We start from the raw sequence: 19,848 nt of genomic DNA, 5'->3' as shown, positions 1-19,848 counted from the left end.
ACTTTTATATTGGTTGCACAGCCTAAAAATGTGAATTCCTTAGAAAATAGTGTATGAAGACATTTGTATTAAAAAAACTGCACTTGTTTTAAAATAATTCCTTTGTTCCTGGAGTCTCTTGGGCTTGTATATTTAACATCCCAAGGAATGAGGCTCAGATATTGTAATGGGTTCATTGGAATAAGCCTACACTTTTGGTGTTAGACACTGTGAAGTTGTTACTGGAGTCCACGGTTACCACCGAGTCACAGCCCCAACAACAAGGAAGAGTTTTCATTACCTCTCTTTCAGTGTAGTTTTCCTCTTAATATAAAAATTCACTGTGAGAACTCAAATACATTGAGTAGGTGATTTTTCCTTCAGCAATCTATAACCTGCCAAGTATTTTCCTACAAATTATGTAATCTGCATCTTGAAGTCCTAAGTTGTAGATAGCGTAGATAGCGTAGATATTTGTTAGCCCTGTTTTACAGCTGAGGATAATTGAGCCTTGGTGAATTTCCCCCCGATTGAAATACTAGTAAAGGCTGGAGCTAGGGCTTCTGTCTAAGTTCTCCAACTTTAAGTCCTGTTTCTTTTGTTATGTAATGGGGCAGGTTAAGGATGTAGCTGGAGGGGTATTGTGCCAGGGTGTATGTCCCAGCTTCTTCCTACCAGCAATGTGGTGTAAGAGGTCTTGATATTTCTGGACCTCATCTTTCTTAACAGTAAAATATCAATAGCTATTGGGGATTTTGGGAGGCAGATTCACCATGCACTGGGTGCTCTTACCCACCAAAATATTGACCATTACCAATTCCCTATGGATTAGGAAAGCTTGCAAAGGTCAGTATTTGGTTACTTTCTCTGGACTGCAATCACTACCATTTTGTGTGTGTGTGTGTGTGTGTGTTTAGTTTTTATTTATTTATTTATTTATTTATTTTCAGGGCGTGTAGTTCCCAGGGCCGTGAACTGTAGACTAGAGAGGACCCTACTGCCCACCCCCAACCCCCGGCGCAGATACTGGGGACGACCTGGGGGTCTCTTTTGCCCAAGCCAGTCTGCACCCTTAGGAGGGGTCTTCTGGGCTTTCAAGAAGCTGCGGAAACAAGCTACAGCAGGGCCCCCGACTTCCCTTCACACTTGCCCCCGGGGACCAGCTGGGAAAGTAGACGGAAGCCAGGGTTGAGAAGCGCCATCGAGGCCGAGCAGGGGCGGCGGTAGACCGGGGCCCTCGGGCTCGGGAGCCCGCATCCCTGGAGCCCGAAACCGCGAAAGGGAGCCACGGCTCACGGCGGCGGCGAAATGTGCGAGACGGCCGGTGCTAGCCCGACCGGGACCGCGCAGCCCCAGGGAGGGGTCGCTGGGCACGGGGTGGGGGTGGGGTGGGGATCTCGGCCAGGCCGGCGGAGGACGCGGGTCTGGGAAGAGTCCGCAGCCTGGCCCCTCCGCCCTGACACCTCGCGGGCCGCACCTCCGTGGCGCGGCTAGGCCCGGGGCTCCAACCTACCGGCGCCGCCGCGGGGACCCAGGACGCGCCTCTGCGCCGCCTCCGCTGCTCCAACATCTGCAATAACTACCATTTGCACAAGTCCAGAGACAGAACACTCACACAAGTTAAGCAAAGCAACTTTATTGCTCACAGATAGGCAGCAAAGGATAGCAGAAGTCTGGGATGCATGGGAAACCAATGCCCTCCAGGCTCTGGAAAGCTGTCAGATAACAAGGAGTCTCATCTGCAGGAGCCCCATGCCACACTGCCTCCGATGGACCACAAAAGGCACTCAGCTCTATCTTTTGTAACCCTGGGTAACATGATTCCATGGCAGGGGGCTCACAGAGCATTCTGTTTTGGATGGATGGAAACGAAGACTGGCCTCCTCTGGCCAGTCCCTCCTTATTTCAGTACCTTGCATTCAGCAAACTCTTTATGGTTATTCCGGGAACTAGAAGTGAAAAGTGAGAGAGGCACAGTACTGTAAGGTCCTCTGGGGACTTTTGCCTTTTGCATGAGAAAACCATGTAGATCAAGTAACGGAAGAGGACTACTTCAGACATACATGGAAAATGGAGTTAAACGATTATTTTGATATAAAAATTATTGAAATCCATGCCAACAAGGAGTCTTCAAAGAGTTAATAAAATACATCTAATGAAAAACTCATGGATTTCAATTTTTTTGTATTAAAGTAAATATCTCTTGAGACCTTTTACTTATGTATTTATCTGAGAGGCAGAAAGAGACTCATACAGACAAAGAGAGAATGCCCATCTACTGGTTCACTCCTCCGATGTCTGCAACAGCCAGCATTTAAGGGGTCAGGGCCAGAGCTGGGGGCCAGGAACTCTACCCAGACTTCCCACGTGAGTGTCGGGACCCAAGTACTTGAGGCATCTTCACTGCCCCTCAACAAGCACATTAGCAAGTCGCTGGGGTTGGGAACAGAGCCCGGGCTTGAACCCAGGCACTCCAACATGGGACGTGCCCATCTTAACCTCTGCATCAAGGGCCTGCTCTCTAAAACTCATCTGTTAATTGCATTTTCCACAAAATTTTTGAAATCCCCTTGTACAAACATACTGTTTGTCAGCTGAGGTGGATTCAGTGAGGGGATCACCAGGAATCACTTTGGTTTTTCATCCGCTGCAACTTCCAGTCCTCTTGTGGGCCATTCTTTGTGTGTGTTTATTTTAAAGATTTATTTATTTATTTTAAAGGCAGAGACAAAGGCAGAGAGAGACAGGTCTTCCATCTGGTGGCTCACTTCCCAGATGACCACAATGGCCAGAGCTGAGCTAATTTGAAGCCAGGAGCTAGGAGTTTCTTCCAGGTTTCCCATGTGGGTGCAGGGGCCCAAGGACTTGGGCCATCTTCCACTGCTTTCCCAGGCCATAGCAGAGTTGGATCAAAAGCGAAGCAGCCAGGTCTCGAACCAGTGCCCATATGGGATGCCAGCAGTGCAGACAGTGGCTTTACCCACTATGCCACAGCACTGTGGGCCATTCTTGTTCTATCCTAACAGACATGTCTTCTAAACTCCTGGTCCATTTTAGTCACGAGTCCTCTAGTTTCAACAATGAAAACATCCAGTAGAACATGATCCCTGTTCAAAACTCTTATCCCATTTACAGCTTCCATCTAGCAGTATTAATTAGACCTGAAGCCTAGGGTAGAGAAGGGAACAGTGTCTTTTTGCCTGGTTAGTCTCTTCCCTTCTCTGCTCCCATGCTCATTCCTGGCCCCTTCCAGGTAGGTGGAGGAGGTGGAGGGATTAGGAGATTCAGTGGCTGAAGCTGTCTGCATCTAGCCTTGTTGCTCCATGGCTTAGCTTATGTCTAAGGAGGTGCTGACTGGTGAAACTCTGGTGGATTTTATGAGAATGTCCAGGAAGCTGGGACCATCAGACAGCCCTTCCTGCATCTGCAAGGAGCCTCTTCAAAGCTCTCCTCTTTGCCTCAAGCCTCTGAAAGTCCCTCTTCCTTTTCTGCATTACTTTGCCCCCTTAGACAGAGGCCAGTGCGGAGTGACCTACTGGTTCCAGGACAGTCATGCTTCATGGTACCTTTTCGCTGGTCAGGGGCAGGTTTTCTGTCTTGGACATCAACACAGGACTTCATCCTGATGTATTCTGGACTTGCCTCAGGTATTCATAACCTGTGTCTCCCAGACTCCAGAGGTCACAACTAAATGGGTCCCCTTGAGACCCCTCTCAGACACCGATGGCCGGGAAGTAGCCCTCTAAGCAAATGCCTCCTCATGTCAACAAGTCTCTCTCAGGACTAGCTCTGCCCTTCTCTTCCATGTCCAGTCTGCCTCCTCTTACTATTGGAGACAGCAGATCAGCCAACCATTACTGAACCTGGTTTCAGACATCATCTTGCAAGGCCTGCATAGATGATCTGCATTTAGGTTAACCTTGGGACAGAGAGTGCATAGCACAATTCCCCGCCCTCAGGCATTTGAGGCCTATGGCAGAACTGAGATAGAGTGTCCCTTTGTACATATCCTGAACCACTTGGTAAGTGCTCAGTTAATATTTTCTATTATTATTTCCCAGAGCTTCAGACAAGCTGTCTAAAATTTGGGGTCTTGGCTAAATGTCCATGGGGGAAACTCCTGCCCCAGTGCAGATGGGGCAGTGACTAACCACCCCCAGCTGTCAGCCATCTTTGTAGTGGACTATCTCTATTCTAAACTGAAATAAGCAATATACTTTATTTGAAAGCATTTTTAAGTAATTTGGGATGAAAGCTGGAGCCTAGAATATTTATCCTGATCTGAAATGCATGAAAACAACACTGAGGAAATACTTTTTGGTGTGGATGGGGAGGAATTCTTAATGAAGCAATGATTTGCATCTGATTTCTATTTGTTTTTACCAGGTTCATTTAATTTGGTAGATCATCTAAGCCTCAGTATAATATCAGGGAAATCTAATAAAGATGTGTAATGCTGAGTGAGTGAAATGAATACTGAAATGGAGCCGCTGTGGTGTGAGAGGACTTGGAGCTTGTCTTGGTCTGTTTGGGCATCTGGAAGAAGACACAGTCAGCTCTCACTTTCTCCAGGCTCCACAGCCATGGATTCAGCCAACTTCGAGATCAGAAATATCCAGAAAAGCAAAGTTGCATTGAGAGGCTTATGATGGATGCCTCAATACTGAACAAGCAGAGTGATATAGTGTAACAACTATACCTAGCATTTATATTGCAGTAGGTGTCAGAAAAATACTGCAGTGATCACTTAAAGTATATGGGAATGTTGCATGTGTCATATGTAAATACTATGCCACTAGGGACGTGAGCATTCATGAATTTTGTTATCCATGGGGATTCTGGAACCAGTCCTCCATGGATATGAGGTACCACTGTACACAGACCAGGCAGCTTGAGCAGCAGAAATGTGTTATTCATAGTTTTAGAGATTGGAAGCCCAGGAGCTGGGTGCCAGCAGGGTTGGTTTCTGGTGAGGTCTTTCTCTTTGCTTGCAGGTGGCCACTTTATCACCAATAGAGAGAAAGAGAAAGAACCAGAGGAGAGAAGCTCAACCTCTGTTATCTTTTCCTCTCCTTAATAGACCACCAGTCTTACTGGATTAAAACCCCAACATCACACTTACATTTAACATTCATTGACCTCCTTACAGGCCTTGTCTTCAAGTACAGTCATGTTTGGGTTAGGGTTCCACACATGAGTTTGGAGCACACAATTCAGCCCATATAGAGCTGTTCACAATCATTCCACTTCTGCTGGGCATTTGTAAGATTGCACACACTTGCTCCCTCTGAGTTTCGATGTGGCTGTGAGGCTTGCTTAGCTCCATGAATGGCTTCAGGAAGTGATATGCAACCTCTAGGAAGAAGCTCTAGGATTCAGATCTTGAATATCACATTCTCTTCCTCTCCAAACAGCAGTTCTGGAGGTACACATAAATAAGATGGAGGGCTTAGTGGAGTCTGAGGAGCATAGCAACCCCAGTGGGTGATGTTGTCCACATAATGTGAATGGGAATATTTTAAAAAATTATACACACCCACATACACACACACCCCCATACACACACACACACACTTTTAAATATGTTTACTAGGGGCTGGCAATGTGGCGTAGTGGGTAAAGCCTCCAATGCCAGCCTCCCATAAGGGCACCGGTTTGAGTCCCGGCTGCTCCACTTCCCATCCAGCTCTCTGCTATGGCCTAGGAAAGAAGTAGAAGGTGGCCCAAAGTCCCTGGGCCCCTGCACCCATGTGGGAGACCTGGAAGAAGCTCCTGGCTCCTGGTTTCAGATCGGCCCAGCTCCGGCCATTGTGGCCATCTCAGGAGTGAACCAGTGGATGGAAGGCCTCTTTCTCTCTCTCTCTTCCTCTGCTTCTCTGTAACTCTGCCTTTCAAATAAATAAATAAATAAATAAAAATATTTTTAAAAATGTGTTTACTAGACCTGAAGTTACTTATGGCTTGTGCACCATCTAGCCCCTCCTGACATACACAGTCATGGATTCATTTGCTATGACTCTTGAGATTTATGAAACCCAACATGTACCTATTTTATAAGATTTATTTTTTATTTCTTTGAAAGGCAGAGTTACAGAGAGAGAAGAGACAGAGCATGAGCAACGTCGTCCATCCACTGCTTTACTCCCTAAATACCTGCAACAGCTGGGCTGGGCCAAGTCAAAGCCTGGAGCCTGGAGCTTTCATCGGTCTCCTTTGTGAGTGTAGGGCCCAAGGACCTGGGCCTCCTGACTTCCCAGGTGCAGGAGTAGGGAGCTAGATTGGAAGCGGAACAGCTGGGTCTCGAAGTGCCACCTGTACGGGATGCTAACATCACAGGTGGAGGCTTAACCTGCTATGCCACAACCCTGGCCTCAATGTGTACCTTTCACAACAACCAGGGCTGGGCTAGGCTGAATCCTGAATCCTGAAGTTAAATCCAGTTCTCCCACACGGGTAGCAGGGAACCAAGTACTTGAGCTATTACCTGCTCCCTATCAGAGTGTCCCTTAGGAAGTTCAATTGGAAACAGAGGAAGGACCTAAACCCAAGCGCTCTGGTCTGGACTCATCTCAAAGAGTGTCTTTTTTTTTTTTTTTTTTTTTGACAGGCAGAGTTAGACAGTGAGAGAGAGAAACAGAGAGAAAGGTCTTCCTTCCATTGGTTTGCCCCCCAAATGGCTTCTACAGCCGGCACGCTGTGCTGATCCGAAGCCAGGAGCCAGGTGCTTCCTCCTGGTCTCCCATGCAGGTGCAAGGCCCAAGGACCTGGGCCATCCTCCACTGCACTCCTGGCCACAGCAGAGAGCTGGACTGGAAGAGGAGCAACCAGGACAGAACCAGAGCCCCAACCAGGACTAGAACCTGGAGTATCAGCATGGCAGGAGGAGAATTACCTAGTGAGCCGCGGTGCCAGCCTCAAACAGTGTCTTAACCATTGCACCAAATGATAGGCCTCAGCGTGCACCTTTATATTTGCCCTTCTAAGATACCTACTCTTGCAATTAAATTTTCTCCTCATTCCTTTTCTGATGGTGGGTCTGTTTATGTCTACAATACAAGGCATCTGACTTGGTGATTCTTTAAAATCAGTTTTTCTTCCAAGCTGCTGATTAACCTTTCCAAATGGTTGGCTGCACTCTTCCCATGAAGAAGTTACCAGTGCCTTAAATTCAATGTGACCAAGAACAGACTTATTTTTCCATCAATTCCAGTACTCATTGTTTTCCCAATAATCCCAGCTGCAAACCTCAGAGACATTCAAAGTGTGCACTGGAACTGTGATGGAGGTAATATACCCTTTAATCTTTCTATTTTTATAAAACTTTGGATTTTTGCAGGTTATTATTTACAATGATGTAAATAATGTTGTCCCTCCTATGGGAACCTCAGGGACATTTGGAGTCCACCTTCTCCCTTGCCAAGAAGGTTAGACGGGCATACTGTTGGGTACCACTGTCACTATCTCTTTCCTACCAACCTCCCAGTATCATTTCATTTTACATACTAGTGGTGGTCCCAGCAATATTGTTCTGCTGAGTCTCAAGTCATGTCACCATCCATTCAGGAACTTCTCAGTGAACCCGTCAGTTAAATAGAAGCCCTTCATATTGGCATCTAAAGGTCTTCCCTGGCATTGTACCAACCTGCCTCCTAGTTTAATTTCTAACCCTCTCACTCTCACACTGGAGAAACACAGAGAAGTTGCACCCCTGTGCTTTTCTTCATTCTATTTTTCCTGCCTCAAATGTTCTTTGCTCTTCTGAGCTTTTTGGACAATATTTTTTACAGTCCATCCTAAACACCCCAACCGCTCTGCATCTCTTCTGAAAGTCTTCAATCATGAAGCCAAGCTTTTTTCTAGCATCTTCCTGCATTTTGTGTTTCTGTTCAAAGAGTGTGTGAGCATTTCTTGTATTATATTTGCTATGATCTGTTCCTTTATTTAAGGCAATTTGTGTCTTGGTTGTTTCATTCACCTTCATACTTTATGTGGTGACCTTGGTAGCTAACTTGCAGGTACTAAACACAAATTTGTACTGAATAAGAAGTATTAGCTGGGGTCAGTGCTGTGGTGCAGTGGGTTAAAGACCCAGCCTACAGTGCCTGCATCCCTTATGTATGCTGGTTCGAGTCCTGGATGCTCCACTTTCAATCCAGCTCCCTGCTTATGGCCTAGTACAGCAGTAGAAGATGGTCCAAGTGCTTGGGAGATCCAGAGGAAGCTCCTGGCTCCTGGATCATGGCTCCTGGATCCTGGCTTCGGATTGGCTCAGCTCCAGCCATTGCAGCCATATGGGGAGTGAACCAGCAGATGGAAGACCTTGCTCTTCTCTACTTTCTCTGTAACTCTCTTTCAAATAGGTAAAACACATCATTAAAAAAGTATTAGCCATAAACTTAAATAATATCATAGTTTTAAAACTAGATATGACATTTAGAGATTTATATATTTATTTATGTAAATGTTCATTTTCACACATATATGTATGAATTCTAAGGCACTAAAAAAAGTCCATATTTTTCTGGATCATTTGATGAAACATCCGAATTCTACAGAGACAACTTACTGAGCCAGTGCTCACCCTATACTTGTTCAGTAAGTAAGGAGGACAGGCAGTTCTCTCTTTTCCTACCTGTTACTTCTTTTATGAAGTCTTTCTCACCCCAGTCCACACAGATCTCATTCTCCCTTAGCAAATGCAGAGGCTGTGTTTATTTCATGGAGTCTCTACTGCTTTATCTGGTTATCTATGATTCAAATGTTTTTGTGTTTTGATGGACCCACTAGGCCATGACTTGAAAGACAGGATTTTTGAAAATCAGCTTTCAAGAATAATAGGTGAGAAAACTCACCTTGGATAAAGAGTGCTCCAGACTTCACAGTTCTGTACCCTGAAAAGCCAGAAAGAAAAAGCAGGTGGATAATTTGGATGCCTGTTGCTATGACAACTAACCTAGTCACTTCCAGAGGGATGTGGACAATGATGCCAAAGCAGGGCTTCTCAGCCACAAGACCCTGAATCATGCTCACAGATGAAACCCACCAAATAAATCTGCATTCGGTAACACAAGAAACAAAAATCAAGCACACCAGAATGGTTGTCCTATCTGGGGGGAACATTCGTAGAAGACGCCATAAATGAGCTGCTGGTTAAAGCTCCACAACTTGAATAAATTGCCACAGTGTTTTCTCAGAGCACATCCAACCAGGGACCCTCTGGAGGGCTTGGAGGAGTCACAAGCCATGCCCTGCAGCACACTTGGGGGATGAGTTACAGTCACAGAGAGACTGACCACGTCCTCACCGTCGTCCAACCCTGGGAACTCAAAGTGGCAGCCAGACTCCTGTGGTGGCTGCAGACAGGTGTGGAATACATGCAAATCTCCATTTTATTCTCAATATATGATAAGTTGGAAGCTTTGAAATACCTCGATTTGTGATTCTAATTGTACTGTTATCTGAGTTCTTAAAATGATTATTGAAGGATTTGAGATTATGGGTAGGACTCTCTTGAGAATCCATTTGGGATTGAAACTTAATCCTTCCACTGAATCTTGGTACTTCAAGGGTAAAAAAAGTCAACATTTTTGTCTTGTGAAGTTAGACAAATTTTTTTTCCTACCTAAATAAAGAAAATGCCATCTGCAGAAGGAACAAAAGTCAAATATCTGATCTATAAGCAAAGGACTTTCATTTTATTTTGAAAACAACACCAAGTTTGAAATAGAGGTGGAAAAATATTATCAAAAATGGTTTCAGGGCAGCTGTGTGTATGTGTGTGAATGTTTACACACACACACTGTGTGTAGCCGGGAAAATGGCAGATTAGGAATCCCATGGCAGGCCCAGAGTACAAGGATATTAGAATGGTTCTTTTCTGTTTTTTTTTTTTTTTTTCCTGAGGAGCTAAATTTTAGTACAGCACTACTTGTTTCTTAATTAATGATTAAGTCAATTCAATTCATGATTTAACTTAATTAAACAACTAATGAATTTGTGTATGCAGGAATCATTAATGTGGTGTCAGAGGCAGGCCTCTGGGGCATGGTTATCTCCACTTGTCACAGCTCAGTAAACAGTATCTAGAGTGATACATGCAGGTCCCTGGCTTTATATACCACACCCCTGCTACATAGTTCATGCACTTTATTTTGGGTTAGGTAAATACATCGATCACCTTTTATGTATGAAGATGACATTGCTGGTATCTTTCTTTTTCTAAGATGTATTCCCAACAATGGCAACTAGGTTAGTTAATTGATTTTTAAAAATGATTTATTTATTTACTTGAAACTGGAGGGGAGAGAGAGAGAGAGAGAGAGAGAGAGAGAGATGGTTCTTCCATCTTCTGGTTCACTTTCCAAATGACCATAATGACTGAGGCTTGGCCAGATCAAATCCAGAGACCCAGAACACCATCTGGGTCTCCCACACGTGTTGCAGGAGTCCAAGTAGTTGGACCATCTTGCATTTCCTCCATTTTTTTTTTAATGTGACAGGCAGAGTTAGACAGTGAGAGAGAGAGACAGAGAGAAAGGTCTTCCTTCCATTGGTTTGCCCCCCAAATGGCTTTTACAGCCGGCACGCTGTGCTGATCCGAAGCCAGGAGCCAGGTGCTTCCTCCTGGTCTCCCATGCAGGTGCAAGGCCCAAGGACCTGGGCCATCCTCCACTGCCTTCCCGGGCCACAGCAGAGAGCTGGACTGGAAGAGGAGCAACCTGGACTAGAACCTGGCATCCTTATGGGATGCCGGTGCTGCAGGCAGAGGATTAACCAAGTGAGCCGCGGTGCCGGCCCCGCATTTCCTCCATTTCTTATCCAGGTGCATTAGCAGGGAGCTGGGTCAGAGGCAGATTTGAACAGCATTCCTATACGGGATGCTGGCATCACAGGCAGCAGCTTAATCCACTACACTATAATGCCGGCTCTTATTAGTTGATTTTTTAAAAGCTACTTAGGCCCATTTTAGAAAGGCTCATAGACAATTGCCTGTAGAAGAACAAATATAATCTTAGGTTTTAAGATACTTGCATTGTATTTATGAAGTAAAATCACATGTCAAATAGCTGACTTAAAGCATTTTGTAAAACAGAAATTTTGAAAAGAAAGATGATTTTCATTATGTTCAAGTGTAGTCTCCTACTTTGGGGTAACGGAATGCCTTTCTCTCACCTTGGAGGAGAATGCCATTTTGAAATAAATGGAAGAGAAGGGGAAAGGCAACAGACACCCATGGAACCTTCAGAGCTCTCTGGTAGTTTAGATACATCCACATATGTGAAGTGTTTTCAAGAAGAAAGCCAGGGCTGAGTGAGATAAGTAACTTGCCAAGGTCGCTCAGCGGCCGTGCAGAGCAGCCACAATTGCACCCCACTTCTGCCTCAGTCTGTGCTGCATCATCCTTTTAAACGGTGCCTGGCACACATCTGAGTGATCCTGGTAGGTTCTCAGGTACTTGACAACAGTTCGTTTTCTAGGGTCGGCAGACAATTTCCCTTTGAAATCTCACTGACACTCTTAATTTACTTAGCAAACCATTTTATCCTTGAGTAGTACCAAGGAAATCTCTAGTGATCACTGACTTCAAATTAGTGAAGTCTCGTATACTGAGGTTACAATGTAGATCCAGCTGAAGGATATAGAGGCTTATAATTGGGTTATTCTTGTAGTGCAGGCCCAGACTTGGAATAAAACTTGGAGGGGGAAAAGCAGAGCAATTGACGATACTTACATGGGTAAAGAAAAGCTGTAAGTTTCACACTTGCCTTTTCAACTGGGTGCTTTTGCTTACTGTCTGCATACCTGAATTTAGGAGACTGAGTTGCCTCAGCTGATGACTTGTTTTATTCTGTGTAGACATGTTATAGATCTTCTGGTTTTGATCTGGGAATATCGTTTTATGTTGACTCTATCCCTTCTGTACAAATGTGCTGGTTCAAAGGAAGTAGATGCATTAAAGTAAGCCAGGGAGGTTGTTTCAGCAAACTCCTGGTCTGTATTTATCAGTTACTTGTGAACTTTTTAAAAGTGTGCCCTTTTTTTTGAACTCATGGCAAAAGCAATGTAAAATATGACATTAATCAACAGCTGCTGAAACCACAAGACACAAAATCTAAGCATGTTGTAGAGGTCCTTGTAAGGTAGATAAATAGCAAAGAATTCACTGGGTCATGTATTCAAAGCTCACAGGCCGGCACCGTGGCTGAATAGGCTAATCCTCTGCCTGCGGCGCCAGCACACCGGGTTCTAGTCCCGGTCGGGGCACCAGATTCTGTCCCGGTTGCCCCTCTTCCAGGCCAGCTCTCTGCTGTGGCCAGGGAGTGCAGTGGAGGATGGCCCAAGTTCTTGGGCCCTGCACCCCATGGGAGACCAGGAGAAGCACCTGGCTCCTGGCTTCAGATCAGTGCGGTGCGCCGGCTGCAGCGCACAGGCCGCAGTGGCCATTGGAGGGTGAACCAATGGTTAAAGGAATATCTTTCCCTCTGTCTCTCTCTCTCTCTCACTGTCCACTCTGCCTGTCAAAAATAAAAAAAAGCTCACAAACACCGGTGTCCGATAGCTCATTGTAGCTTTACGGGCCTCCCCTTAATAGACTGGACAATCCTCCAGAGGGTAGGCCCTTGGGCTTGAGCTTCCAGAAGGTGATATCTTGGGGACGGACTAAATCTTACCATGAAAAGATAGGGCCAAGGTTAGAATGGAAACAGAGCTCAGCTACTGTCCTCTTTCTCTCCCTGACCTCCAAACTCCCTGGTCATGAGAAAAGGCAAATATCAGGTTTCCTGAAATAGCCCAATTCTAGGCCAAGATAGGAAGGATATATTAAAGGCCATTGACTTGTGCTAGTTCTTCTTGGGAACTGTTTTGCTTGCAACCAAATGCACAGTCTTTATACTTTGTAAATTCTTTATGTTTGGACAATATTTTTAGAGAAGTATTTCTCTCGGATTTTAAGATCCCTTTATTATCAATTGATTTGTTTTAATTTCATGTACACTTGGACTCCAACATCTGATCCTATTTCTCTCTCTCTCTTTTTTTTTTTTTTTTGCTTTGTTTCTTGAAGGACTTGGAGGAAAATTTTTGTCCAAAGCTTAGCAGCCCTGTGAGATTTCATGATATACAAATTTCATGCAAACTTCCACCTTGTAGTAACCTATTTTCATATTCTGTCTTCTCTTTCATGCAAATTCCACTCCCTCTTTCTTTTTTTTAACTTTATTTGACAGATAGAGTTAGACAGTGAGAGAGAGACAAAGCGAAGGGTCTTCCTTCAGTTGGTTCACCCCCCTAAATGGCTGCACAGCCAGAGCTATGCCGATCCAAAGCCAGCAGCCAGGTGCCTCTTTCTGGTCTCCCATGCTCTTAGACGAATATCTGAGATGATTTTACTTTCAAGGAAGATTTTCCTGACTATCCTAGGCCTTGCCCGTCCTGTGACTGTGTTAGGATTTCCATAGCACCATCAACCAAGGAATGTAAGCAACCACAATGGCCATTAAGGCTTGGCACTCACCATGAAGGAAAGGTAGTTAGCTCCTTGTCTTTGCTGCAAGATAGGATTTAATCATTATTTACTAATGACACATGGAACTTTAGAGAAGTTAGATAACTCGCCCAAAGCTAACCTTTTCAATTGGTGGAACAGGTTTTCAAATGCAAGTCATGGGAAAAGCTCTATCTTTAGCATTTCTTTTCTACTATTCACCAAAACATCTGACTTATGCTTTTAATATGAATCCTTGTTTCTCAAGCTCCTGTTCTGAATTTTCAAGACATATCCACTCTGCGTCTAGAGAGCAGTATAATCTATGTGTCTATTCAGGTTACACACTGCCCGATTCTGTGTGTCATTCACACAGACTACAGTGTGACCCAGTATGAATGGTATCTCTCAAAGTTGTACACTACACAACTTGCACAACCATTTGTGGGTGCCCTGGTAGCAGTCTCTCACTGAGTTTCCAGTTTCTTCTTGGATGGGATACATTTATCTTTCACAGTCTGAGATTTTCCAGATTGTTACATGAGTCTGAAATACCCAACTATGATACTCTTCTTTATAAAACTAAGTGAGATGCAAAAAACTGAGGGAAAAGTTCTAAATATAAATTAGGGCCGTGGTCAGTGTTCCAACAGAGTATGTAACCTGGATAATACTCTTTCTGTTCACTCAGATAAATACCTAGAAGAATGTCCAGCACCTTGTTTGCTAGAGGAATCGTCCAGGATCTAGTGCCCCATTTCCTGGGTCCACGTTATGACTGTCCCTCAGGGAGATGCCGGGGATTGCATGCCATTACAACTTAATCGCCCTAAAGAAAATTCCATACCAGCGAGTGCCTTCTGTAATCATCATCCTGCTCTTTTGCTATTTTCCTGAGCTCAGATTCAGGGACATTTCCATAGCCTGTCATATTTTCTCTAATGGGAACATAGAAAAGGCCTCGGAGGGCTACATTCAAGAAGAGGCACTTCAGTGATCTTTGCTTAGCAAAATTTGTGCTGTATTCCCAACATCGCATGCAGGTTGGTCACAAAAGAATCAACCTGTGATTTTGAATTGTCTTCTGAATTTTCCCATGTTTATTAAGCCAAAAGTGCGTACCTATCATTCATACGGTAGGAAAGCATTTTATAATCAACATCAAATCCATCTGCTTTCATGCTGCTTCTCTGCCTATAACACGTTGACAATACAAACCAAAGCCAGACAAGGATAAAGCATGCAAGGGCAAGTGGTAATAGAGCAGCAAAATATCGATATATTATATGAAGGCATCAGGTGAGTAGATTTTTAAGTGTCTTATATAATTGGTATGGATCCTATTGAGAGTAGCTATGATAATTTACATGTAGGTGGGAAATTTGGTGATGTTAGCATTTTTTGTCCTTCTGAGTCTACAAGGATATGGAGGAAGGGGACACAGAAAAATAGACTCCCGTTGATTAAAAACCAAGCCTACTTCCAGAGAATGTGGAGGTATTAGCAATACGAGGCAGACACTATTGAGTAATGAAGGTAACAGGAAGTAGGAGTCAGGGTGTGTGCCCCAGCATCCTCACTGTAACACTGAGACACCTGCCTCACTTTGTTATTGGAGGGCTGAAATGAGGGAAGTTCATGAAGTCCTCATATGGGTTTTCAGGCAGAGCAACATTCTTCCATAAAATGTGTAACTAAACTACCATGGGCCTTGGAATCTTGATTATGCTATCGTGATAAGGTGCCCCAGGAACCTAAAAATGATCAGAAACAGTTGGTAATAATTAGTGCACACACACACACAAATGTTAACTGAAAACTATATTTGTTTCCCTTTGTAATTCACTTGAGTGTAAATGAATATTGCACTGTAGGGGGCTATTATCTATTTCTATTTCTGCTTCATTAAGAAACTGGTTTAAATGATTTTCTAGAAGAAAAGGAAAGAAAAAGGAAAACCCTTGGTAGGCTGTGGCCATGAATATCCTCTCCTCTGGTCTGGTTTTCTCTGTGCTGAGCAAGATGTGTTGGTCCTTTTGCATCTGTCCTATGATTTCACCTCTATACCCAGTGTTGCACGCTCAAAACCAAGTCTCAACTCAACCTGTGCTCAAAACGAACCTCTGATATCAGCTTTTTCAGCTGTGTTTTTAAGTAAGTTTGCCTCCTCCTATATGTTCTGCAAAACATCCACTGCCAGTTATTCGTTCTAGGGGAAGTGCATTGCTCTCTGTGTTGCACAGGGCCACGGTTCTGCCTTCTCCTGTACTGCACAGAACATTCTGTGTCCTGCATCTGATTTAGAATAAAAATGGGCAGTGGCCATTCTGTGTGTGTATTTACATGTTGAGGGTTTGCTTGGATTCTCATTTAAGGGAATGAATTGGCCCTACGATTGTTATCACCACAAGACAGGATCAATGATAAACCCAGAAGGGAAGTGACAGGTCCCTTAGCAACATGAGCACAAATCCTACCATCTTCCTGGTTATCTCTTACTCATTGTACTGCAGCCATGGAGGCAGTCGCACTGTAGAATTTCATGTGGGACCTGCGACTTCCTTAAAAAGGTTTGAATTGAAAACAGACACTGCATTAGGAATGAACACGGGAGCCAAGATTTTCCCATGAAACTCTCAAGAATTTTGCTGATGAAACTCTTGACAAGTCTCACTATCCTGTATACTACAAAAGTACTTAGCATAGAGTGTTACATCCAAAAAAATTAGTGAATTCTCTTAGTCCTCTCTATCTTATGGCTGGCAGGGGGTAATGTTATAAATTCTGGGGGGTAGGGGTGGGGTGCATATTCAAGCATCTTGTTGTTGTTGCTGTTTTTTGTGGTTGCTTGTTCTGGGCCTTCGGCTTATTTTCAAGTGTCTGATTAATATTAACCAAAGTAACACTGCTGCTAATGATGAAGATGGCCTTGATAATGACGCTACCAATCTTTTTCATGCAGCTCTCCAAGGGATCAGACTGCCAGAGAAGGTACATGGCCTGACCGCATGGATGAAATGTTTCATGGTTCACGCCACTCCTGATTGCCCCAGCTGCCCGCATCCTCCAACAACCCAGCACAGCAAGGCAACAATGAGACATCTGTTCCTGTGAACCTGTAAATATCAAGGTTGATGCATAACACGAAAGCCTCTGAAGCTTGGTTTCATGCCTGTGTCAGAGGACAGCGTCCAACAGTCAGGTCAGGCGACAAATTCTGTGCAAAAAGAACATGTATTCCTGGGAGAGCTGGGAGAGCATTAGAGCCTATTTTCCCTGGAAAAGCATCCATCATGTTTATGAATTTATTCAGAGAACACGATGTCTTGCTCTGGATGACTTCAACTCAGAATAAGCAAACCAGGGTGAGAATACACAGTGGGTGACACATATATTTCCCAGCTCTCTGTCAAACCCACTTTAACCTTGAGTTTTAAGAAATGGATTAGATAAGAAAATCTGGACCAAGGTTGTTTGATAAACTATGAAGCTGGAGAGTTGTATAGAAATATTTTTTCTTTACTGTAATTCAATCATTTATTCATCTGAGCTCTTTTCACTATCTGAACTTACATTTTTAATCCCTAGTGGTTTACAAGCCTTGTCTGGACTATTGAGGAACAATGTTTTTTTTCTTCTTACTATTTGTTGAACTCTTTACTTCATGTAGGGTTAATGTAATGAGTATAAAGTAAACTGAAAATAGATCTTTGTAAAGATTAAGAGTGGGAGTAGGAGAGGGAGGAGGAAGGAGTGTGGGAGCATGGGCAGGCAGGATGGTAGAGTGGGAAGTATCACTGTGTTCCAAATCTGTATGTATAAAACTTGTATACCTTAAATAAAAATAAAAGAAAATCCCTAGTGGTGCTAAGGGTTCTGTGATAAGCTCTGCATCCAATATTTCCAATGCAGCCAACATGCTTTGCAAAAATAAGATGTGGAGACAATTTGGAGTTTCCAAAAGGCATTTAGGCATGATTCATTTCAACATGATAGAAAGCCAGAGAAAGACTACACTGCACAATAGTCATAATAGTCCCATAATAGTCACTCAACATTTAAATATAATGTAGTAAACATTTTTTCTGAAATATATCCCCGGGAAGCCCATTTTCTAAGAACCAGGTTTGGGGGTTGGCATTGTGGCATAGCGTGTAAAGTCACTGCCTGTGATGCCAGCATCCCATATGGGCTCTAGTTCTTATCCTGGCTGCTCCACTTCCAATACAGTTCCCTGCTAATACTTCTGGGAAAGCAGCGGAGGGCGGCCAAAATTCTTGGACCCTGCACCCATGTGGAGACCCAGACAAAGCTCTCGGCTCCTGACTTCGGTTTGGCTCAGCCCTAGCCATTGCAGCCATCTGGGGAGTGAATCAGTGGGTGGAAGATGTCGCTCTTTTTTTCTGTCTTCTCTCTCTCTCTCTCTCCCCCCTCTCTTTCTTTCTCTGTAATTGCATTTCAAACAAGTAAAATAAATCTTCAGAAAAAAAAGAACCAGATTTTGAGATCCGCTTCTTGCATTTCTTCTATCTCATCATCTTCATAATCTTGTATTGGGGTGTCTATTTTATTTGGGGGCGTCATAGTGTCTTCCTTGTTCTTGTTACCTCGGCTTTTGCGTTTGTTTGGCATATTGGAGATATTCTTTGGTGTTTTTCTCGTTATACTGTGACTCTAGATTAAGAGGACTGTCTGCTTTTGATGGATCCTTAGAGGCTGTGATGGGTGTGGCCAGAGAGCTCTGGTTCTACAGGGTTAAGGGTGTGCCAAAGGTGATTCACCCTGATTGTTCTCTTGCTCACTCTCCCTCTCACTCTCGCTCTTGCTCTCTCTCTCTCTCTCTTTTTTTTTTTTTTTTTTTTGACTCAGTTGGGAAGTAATTCCACACAGCTGAGTGGAATTGAGAGTAGTTGATGTATGAAATCTGGCCCCTGTGGGTATTCATTTGCTTACCAGAGTCAGCTTGGCTAATGAGAGACACCTGCTTTACATATGCAAAATGGCGCGCACCACTTTACTTACGTAAAATGGTGCCTGCCCTTTGTCTTGCTCGGCTTTGTAAGGTGAGTGGAGAGAGAGGCTAAATGTCCGTGCCGGTTCCCTTTATTTATTCGATTTTTTTCTCTCCTCCAGCCAGCCTGGTGAACTTTCCCCAATGGGGTTTCAGGCCTCGTTCTCTGCAGGTTTTTTCTGCCTCTCCCCGCCAATGTCTCAGGTTACCGAGAGGTTTTTAGCTCACCTCCCCTTCCAGCGCTGGCGCGCAGACTCAGCGGCTCCGGTGGGTCCGGCGGCCCTGGAAGCTCCCGCAGTTCGGCTTCCACGCGGTGGGCGACCTTGCTCTCCCCATAGGTCCTCCGAGTCACAGCCACTAGATCCGGAAGTTTCCTCTGCAGTTTTTCCCTGATCCTTTTCCTGAGGCTACCGTAACTCCACTTCTATTAAACTATCTTTTCCCGGACTGTAGGTGCGCGCCCTCACTATTCCGCCATCTTGGCTCTGCCAAAGAAGCAGATTTCGGCAGTACAGTATCTTTTCTAAAGATCAGCAAGAAACTGTAGCCCATCATTGATTTCTACAAGTAGGAGGAAAGGAACTGTAATGAACCACATGAAAGTGAAATGCCTACAATGACTGACACTGGGACTGGTGAAAGCTGAAAGTCAGAAGCTCAATCATATCTCCCTTGATGATGGCGGGAACCCCATTACTTGAGTCATCAATGCTGCCTCCCTGGCTCAACATTAGCAAGAAACTAAAAGTCAAGGGCTCGAAATGAGACTCAAACCCAGGTACACTGATACAGGATCAGGCAGTTCGACCACAAGGCTGAACACCTGCCCCCTGTTTGTTCTTATCACTTAGCATTAGCTAAGATTGGTGGGACAATTTGGGTAGTAATAGTTAACAGCAAGAAGATATCTTGTCCCTTAAAATGATAGTGGAATACGTATTTCTAATACTTCACTGGTAAGTATTGTATAAATAATTTTCCTTTTCTTCCTAGAGTTTGATTACTTTCATTGTAAATGGTCCTGAATTTTACCAAATGCTTTTTCAGCATTGATTGAAAGGATCATGTGAATTCTCTTTTAATTTGTTAATTTACATCAATTACATGATTAATGCTGCACAACATTTGCACTCCTAGGATAAATTTAACTTGGTCATGTAGAAAAGACTTGGTAATTTTTTAATATATATTAAGTTTTAATCATTTAATAGTTTATTTAGGATTTTGATATTTACTTTTTTATATGTATTCATATCTAAGACAGTTAAGGCAGTAATAATAAATCAGGGCAAGTGTTGGTAACCACTAAGCAAAAAGGTTAATGAGTCTAAAAGAGAAATGCCCAAAGGTTAAATGAAATTTCCACACTCAG

The 19,848-nt window shown here is 43.9% G+C and overlaps 1 long non-coding RNA gene across 1 annotated transcript; it reads right to left on the bottom strand.

Moving 5' to 3' along the window:
* Nucleotides 1-4,311: 4,311 nt before the first annotated feature.
* LOC149122680 (uncharacterized) lies at nucleotides 4,312-19,306 on the bottom strand. Its single transcript, XR_016219340.1, has 3 exons — nucleotides 18,705-19,306; nucleotides 8,832-8,870; nucleotides 4,312-5,398 (listed from the first exon to the last, which is right to left on the bottom strand). It is a non-coding gene; the product is annotated as an uncharacterized LOC149122680 (long non-coding RNA).
* Nucleotides 19,307-19,848: the final 542 nt, after the last annotated feature.

The sequence above is a fragment of the Oryctolagus cuniculus genome, chromosome 13, assembly GCF_051225735.1.
Source record: "Oryctolagus cuniculus isolate XC-2025 breed Fujian yellow rabbit chromosome 13, ASM5122573v1, whole genome shotgun sequence".
Lineage (NCBI taxonomy): Eukaryota > Metazoa > Chordata > Mammalia > Lagomorpha > Leporidae > Oryctolagus > Oryctolagus cuniculus.
Note: the sequence above shows the minus strand (reverse complement) of the source record. Positions and strands in the feature narration are given on the sequence as shown.